The 6,210-nt window shown below is 41.9% G+C and overlaps 1 protein-coding gene across 1 annotated transcript in view; it reads right to left on the reverse strand.

Annotated features, from left to right (window-relative positions):
* The window catches only part of TRPC4 (transient receptor potential cation channel subfamily C member 4), a 166,481-nt gene extending 162,014 nt beyond the window's left edge, over positions 1-4,467 (reverse strand). Inside the window, exon 1 of the mRNA XM_059903117.1 lies at positions 4,299-4,467. The gene's annotated coding sequence lies outside the window, so the exon portion shown is untranslated. The remainder of the gene's footprint in view (positions 1-4,298) is intronic.
* Between the last annotated feature and the right edge of the window lie 1,743 nt (positions 4,468-6,210).

The following is a 6,210-nucleotide window of genomic DNA, read 5'->3' on the forward strand; positions in this document are numbered from 1 at the left end:
TGGAGGATTAGAACTAGAAAACATAAGGAGAAGAAAGATAGTTCTAAAGCAGTTTTTCATCACAACTAGATAGAAGCAAATGTCCAATTTAAGGTGGGTTGAATTAACAAGTTTTAATGTTTATTTGGTATGAGTATGTGTTGTGAGGCATGATGAAGCATAAATTAGGTGAAAAGACAAGGTTTTTGTTCTGAGCTGTCTCTTCATCATTTTTAATAAGAACCAAAATGCTTATGGTGGGTTTTCCATAGATATTAAAGAGGTGAGTAAACTAGTTTCAGTTTGGCCCAGACAGTACAACGTGGGAGGAAAAGATGCACATTAGAATCTGATCTCATAAAATGTTCAGCAATTATGATTTTGAAAAAAGAAAAGTTAATAGTTTATTATATTTCCCTTCATCTAGCTTGTTTTTAAAAATAAACCAGGCACATTTTCATAAGAAAATATTCAGTCCACAGTTTTACTTTCCTAGCTAGTGTTTAGCATTTCTTCTATATCTTTATTTACAAAATCCTTTATCTCTTGGAGCACTGATATTCACAATATTAACTACTGAACAAAAGTATGCATGTCTTTATTTTTGTTCCAATATATGAATTAATTAGAAAAGGCAGATTGTCAGTTTTCAGTTGCTAAATATAATGTGGATAATCTGAATTGCCATAAATTATCCTGGCAATTAAACACACAGGCATAAAACTATGACAATATTTTCTACAATATATTTGTGAAACTATTTTCAATTCAGTGGGGTTAATCAGTGCATCTCTAGAGGTTATTATTATACTTCAATAGTAATTTATCACATTTATAATAGGGTTTAAGTTTAAAAGTTTGAAATGTATGTACTGAACACGATATTCAAATTCCCCTAATCAGAAAGAATAAAAGCAATGTCTGGTGTTTCCTACTTATATAAAGTATGAGTTAATAAAAGTTATCTTATGTGGAAAGTTATTTGATGTCTTACCATTTTAATAATCAAAGTGGCCATAAAATTCATATAGAACTTTAATTTTCTCAAGGTTTTCTCTTTGCATTTTGAACTTGACTTTACAGGAATAACTGCCACAGAAAAATAAATAATGTAAAAATTACAAAATGTTAAAGCTTATAAGTAATGGAAAATTTATTCCACCTCTTATATCTGTGAGAATGACCATTAAGCAAGTAAATTGAAACTTACTTTTCAAAACCCAAGATCTTCAGAGTTAATATTTGACAGGATTTACTAAAGAGACATGTTTCTTTTATCTGTTAAGCTGAGATAGATTATGCTTTGATGAATGCCCATGTTCCTTTAAGCTCTTACCTAAGTGGAAGAACTTTTCTAAATTTGCAATTAAAAATCTTCTTGCTATGCCTTAAACTGTCTGCCTACCTAACTATATATTCATTCACTCAATGAATATTAAGTACATCTTATGTATCAATTTCATTAACCTGTTAGTACTTCTCCTTGTGTGTAAATTTCTTGGCACTTCACTCCACAACGGCAAGCTTAGCAGGGTAGCTGAGCTCTGATCAGCTCTACTGAAAGGGTCTCCAGCTCTGTGGTCTCATTCATGAACAATGAAAGTGCTTGCTTTCTTTCTACCTGTACTAACCATCCATTAATTCAAGACATTTGCATAAAATACTTTGATAAAGCCAATTTAACTTCTACCAACATACTGATTTGCATTAACTGCATTAATTTATAAATATAGTTTTTAAAGTGCTTCTTTAGCAATATCTTACTAAATTTTGATTCTAATATTAGAACTGCTAGTTATCCCTTTATCTTATTGATTCTTTGCCTTCCATACTTAAAAGAGAGGTGTTTCTTGGTCTACTGTCCGGGTAAACAGAAGTAGGTATTACAAATCTAAGTTTAAATAGCCAACCATAACACAGTGATGACGATTTCAATGTTTTAACATATCCACCCACTCTTACTCTCCCTAATTCAGAATTTAAAAAAAACAAAACAAACACAACAAACTCTAGCTAACCTTTTCTCTTAAAGAATTTGTAATACGTTTTGTGCAGTAATTACCGTAATAGGAAATCCAGAAAGTATATGAGAATGGAATTTTTTTTTTCAGTGTTACAAGTCTGTTTTAAATTTCCTTTTAATAAAACAAGTAAAACTTGCTTCTGTCTCTTCCTGCTCCCTTGGCTTGGTGCTTACTCAGAGTAAGCGACCTGCTGCATTTTTCCCCTGTGGATATTAACCGCGAAGGGCCACCCTAAGAAACCATGTGAACAGGATTACACCGTAGTGGATACAGCATAGTGAATACAGACAAGACACGGGAGCTCCCTTGTCTCAATCTCTCCCAACCGTCCATCCCCTTCCAGTATTCTCTAGTTACCTCATCACAAAAGGCAGCTGAGTTCTCAGCTAGAACAACAAGTTGTGCAGCAAACGTCAGTGATTCAGCCAAGTAGCAAACAGGGTCATTGCCTTAGTTGGAATTTCAGTTGCCAAGCAAACTAGGAATCCCTAGCCTGGGTCCAGCGACACGGATAAGTGTTTCTGTTTTTTGATGGAGAATGAAAATGACGCAGAGTATAATTGATCGACAGAATATTGATAACTATCCTTTCTTCACTACCCCAGTTTAGGTACCAGAATCTAAGGGCTCACTTATATACGCCCAGGGGCCACCAAGATCTCCATTTTCCCTAAATGCATAAAAGGCTAAAAACAGCCTTCTTTCCCAGCTCCATGTCGTGGCTGCTGCTGCTTTGAGTACCATATAAGTCACACTGGGGGTTCACGTTTGCCCTCTCCCCTGCTTTAAAGCCGGCTGCGGTGAAAGGCTGAGAACTCCAGCTCAGCCCGGGTCCACCACAGAAAGCTTCACGGACCCAGTCCCAAGCCTTAAAGAGAAACCGTGCAGCCGGAGCCTCTTGAACTCGTAACCCCCCAGGGATGTCTGCCTTCCAAGAGAGAGCCGGCTTCCCAGGCAGCTTGAGAAACTTAACCGAGATCCCAGACAGCAGGCGAGGTATAGCTCGGGGCAAATGGAGCTCTGAGGCGACACCCTCTTTACCTGCAAAGTTGCAATCTTCTGGCTGAAGGGGGATCGAGTCAAGGTCGGCGGCGCGGGTGCTTTTGCCGGGTGAGAGCACGCCCGGCAAATTCCAGCGGGATTTCCTTAGTCTCCGCCGAGTTTTGGAGCATTCCAAGGAAAACGCACGAAGCTGGAGCCCACGCAGCTGGCACCGAACTGGGCGGAGTGAGGATGCTACGAGAGTGATGCCATGGGAGGCGGGGGAGGGGAGGCCCTGGCGGGGGAGGTGAGCTCCGGGGGAGGAGAACCTCGCCCACCCCCGCCCTTACGGACCCCTCCGGATAAAGTTAGCGTTCCCACGGCTGTCAGCCGATGAACCCAGAGGAAGGCACCCCTCCCTCCATCTCCGCCGGCTTCCTGACTCGAGGTCCGCACAGACCGGGTTCGGAGGGGACCGCTCGCGAAGATGCGCGTCCCACGCACCGCTCTGCCTGGCGGTGGATGGGACCCGCGCGAGGGCGGGACCCCGGCTCGGCTGCCCAGGAATACCCTCCGCCTCCCGGGGCCAAATGTTTGGGGTGAGCCAAGTGTTTGGGGACAGGCGAGCTCACCACGAACCAGCGGTCATCCAGCCCGGTCGGTGGCCAGAACCCACCCAGTGATCCTGGAGGCGAGCCAGACACACCTCCAGGCTCCGGGCGAGCTCTGCAGGCTGCGCGACTCCAGTTGGCGTCAGGACCCGGCTTCTGCGCACCCTGCTCCCACCCTAGTAAACAAGCCCCCGGGCGGCAGGTCGCCTGACTTGAAAAAGTAACTGCCACCCTCACCCCGTAACTCTCAACGCTTCTCCCACTCTGGCTCTTCTGGGGTCCCGGCACCCGCTCTCCCGTCCTCAAGGTGTCAGACTTCCCCTGCAAGAGCAGGCGTCTGCGGCTTGCTACTAGTGTCAACAATGGAGACAGTCGCAATGAATAAATGACGAGGCAGCATTCCACCTACCCTCATCCAGCTCTGGCTTTGCAACAGGCATAGGAAATCAGTAAGTTTCCAAATATTAACTAAAACCCCAAACGCGCACCAGCCTAGGAGCGCGAAGTTCGGTGGCTTCAGGTGGGATGTATTGAGAGACAGAGACAGAGACAGAGACAGAGAGAGAGAGATGCTCCCATCAGCGTACTGAGATTTCAGGATAAAAGTTATCTTTTGGCAATCACTTTAATGGTCACACCTGAGAATAAAATCAAAGTGTTTAGAGGAAAATGATATATATCGGCAAAGTTGGCAATAACTTACTTGCTTGCCACTGCGACGCGGTGGTTCCCAGCTTGTCACTCACGGAGGCTTGGTTGGTCACGACCCAGGGACTGGAGAGTCCATTTGTAAAACAGAGAGTGGCGTCCACGCGGAATCTTAGCTAGCGATTAGCGATTACCCGACTTGACACCCTCGGGTTCTACTTGATTCCTACTATCTTCCAAAAGCCCTGGGGTGTGCTGCTCGTCGCCCGTTGCGTCCCAGCAGATGCCTGCTCCAGCTTCGCGCTTGTGCAACAGATGAGTGGCAACCCTTTCTCCCTGTCCCAGCCACACGCGTCGTTACACCTTCTGGGAATCAGTGCTCTGGCGACTGCGGGGAGGACCAGTTTCTGCCCAGGAAATATTCCCCCAAGGGAGTCAAGGATAGGCGGGACCCCTACGCAGACTCCAAAGTGCAACATTAGAGAATTTCCTTCTTGGCTGTCTTTTATATTTTCCTCCTAAGTTCACAAGAGTTGAGGGGGTTTTTTGCTTGTTTGTTTTCTTTTTCTTTTTGAGTACTTACATGAGTAAAGAGGATATTGCTAGAGATCACCCCCTGGGGCGATGTGCATGCTGCTTTTTTTAAAAAATCACTTTTCTTATTTCTAAACTTTTCTTTCTCTCTAGCTTACGGCTCTTCTCATGGGTTTATCTCAAGCCCAGGCTTGACCCCTGTTGTAAATTTCTAGGTCATCTCCTACAGATACTGAGGTACACAGAAGCAAATGTGGTTCCTATAATATCTCTCCAGAAAATAATTAAAGGCGCAAACAACAAAGGGATTCCTTTCATTCCTCGAATCTCTCTCTTTTTACTTCTTTACCACAAAAGTACTTTAACATTTTTAAACAGTTTGTAAAATGTTTTATGTTAAACAATGACATTTATGAAATATGCAGGAACACATGTATCTGTAGACACGGTAATGAACTTTATAATAAATACAAATCTACTTTCTGCCTAACAAGGGAGGGGGAGGACAGTATATATGAAAATCTATTTTATGCAATGGAGCAGTAAATATTTTTGTATTTTTTCATGAAACAACTCATATTCCCATTAATTATCAGTAATTAAAATGTTTTAATGCCTAAGAAACAAAAGTGAAGCTGTAGTTTATTAAGGTAATATTTTGTCTCAGCCTGATAAACAAAAGCCTACATATTTAAGTGTGTGTCTTTTAAAATAAACCCGTAACAGAATTCCACATACTAAGATGAGTGTATGCCTTTGTAATACATTTAAAAATACATGCAAAAGAAAGTGGATCAGTGACGACACATCCCCATTAAAGGCTGAGAACTTTCCTTTGCAACCTTAGCCTCTGTACCAAATTATATGCCTGCTCCGGCCTCTCTCAGGATATGTTCTTTATAACAAATGCCATCTCTGTCATGATGTTGGTGAGACGCATTTTGTCAATTTCCCTAATTTGGCAGTTTTTCCATAAAAAATGTGCTTGTGAATCTACCATAAATACAAAACAGAAAGGAACAGCGAGGACAACCATCTGAGTAGGCTGTGTTTCCATGGGAAGAGGAATGTTCTATTGATCCCTGAGCCTCATTTGCAACACTTTCACGTGCTTATTGATTGCTGACCTCATGCCACCTGCTAAAATGATTAACGATTACAAGAAAGTTATTTGAAATCTCTATTTAAACAACACTGAACTGTGTATTCTACAGTCATTAGCAATAGAAGGACAATTTGCTTTTGTATAAATTTTAAAATACAAACGTGACATCATTCCACAAACTGGCATTCCACTTAAAATGCAATTCACTGAAGTCACAGAAATTTACAATAAAAGGTCAAATGGTTACTTGAAATTTCTTTTTAGTATCTTAGTCAGAAAAACAAGAAAGTGCTCATTTTGAAATTAGCAAGAGATAATTGAGTGACCC

The sequence above is a fragment of the Balaenoptera ricei genome, chromosome 18, assembly GCF_028023285.1.
Source record: "Balaenoptera ricei isolate mBalRic1 chromosome 18, mBalRic1.hap2, whole genome shotgun sequence".
Lineage (NCBI taxonomy): Eukaryota > Metazoa > Chordata > Mammalia > Artiodactyla > Balaenopteridae > Balaenoptera > Balaenoptera ricei.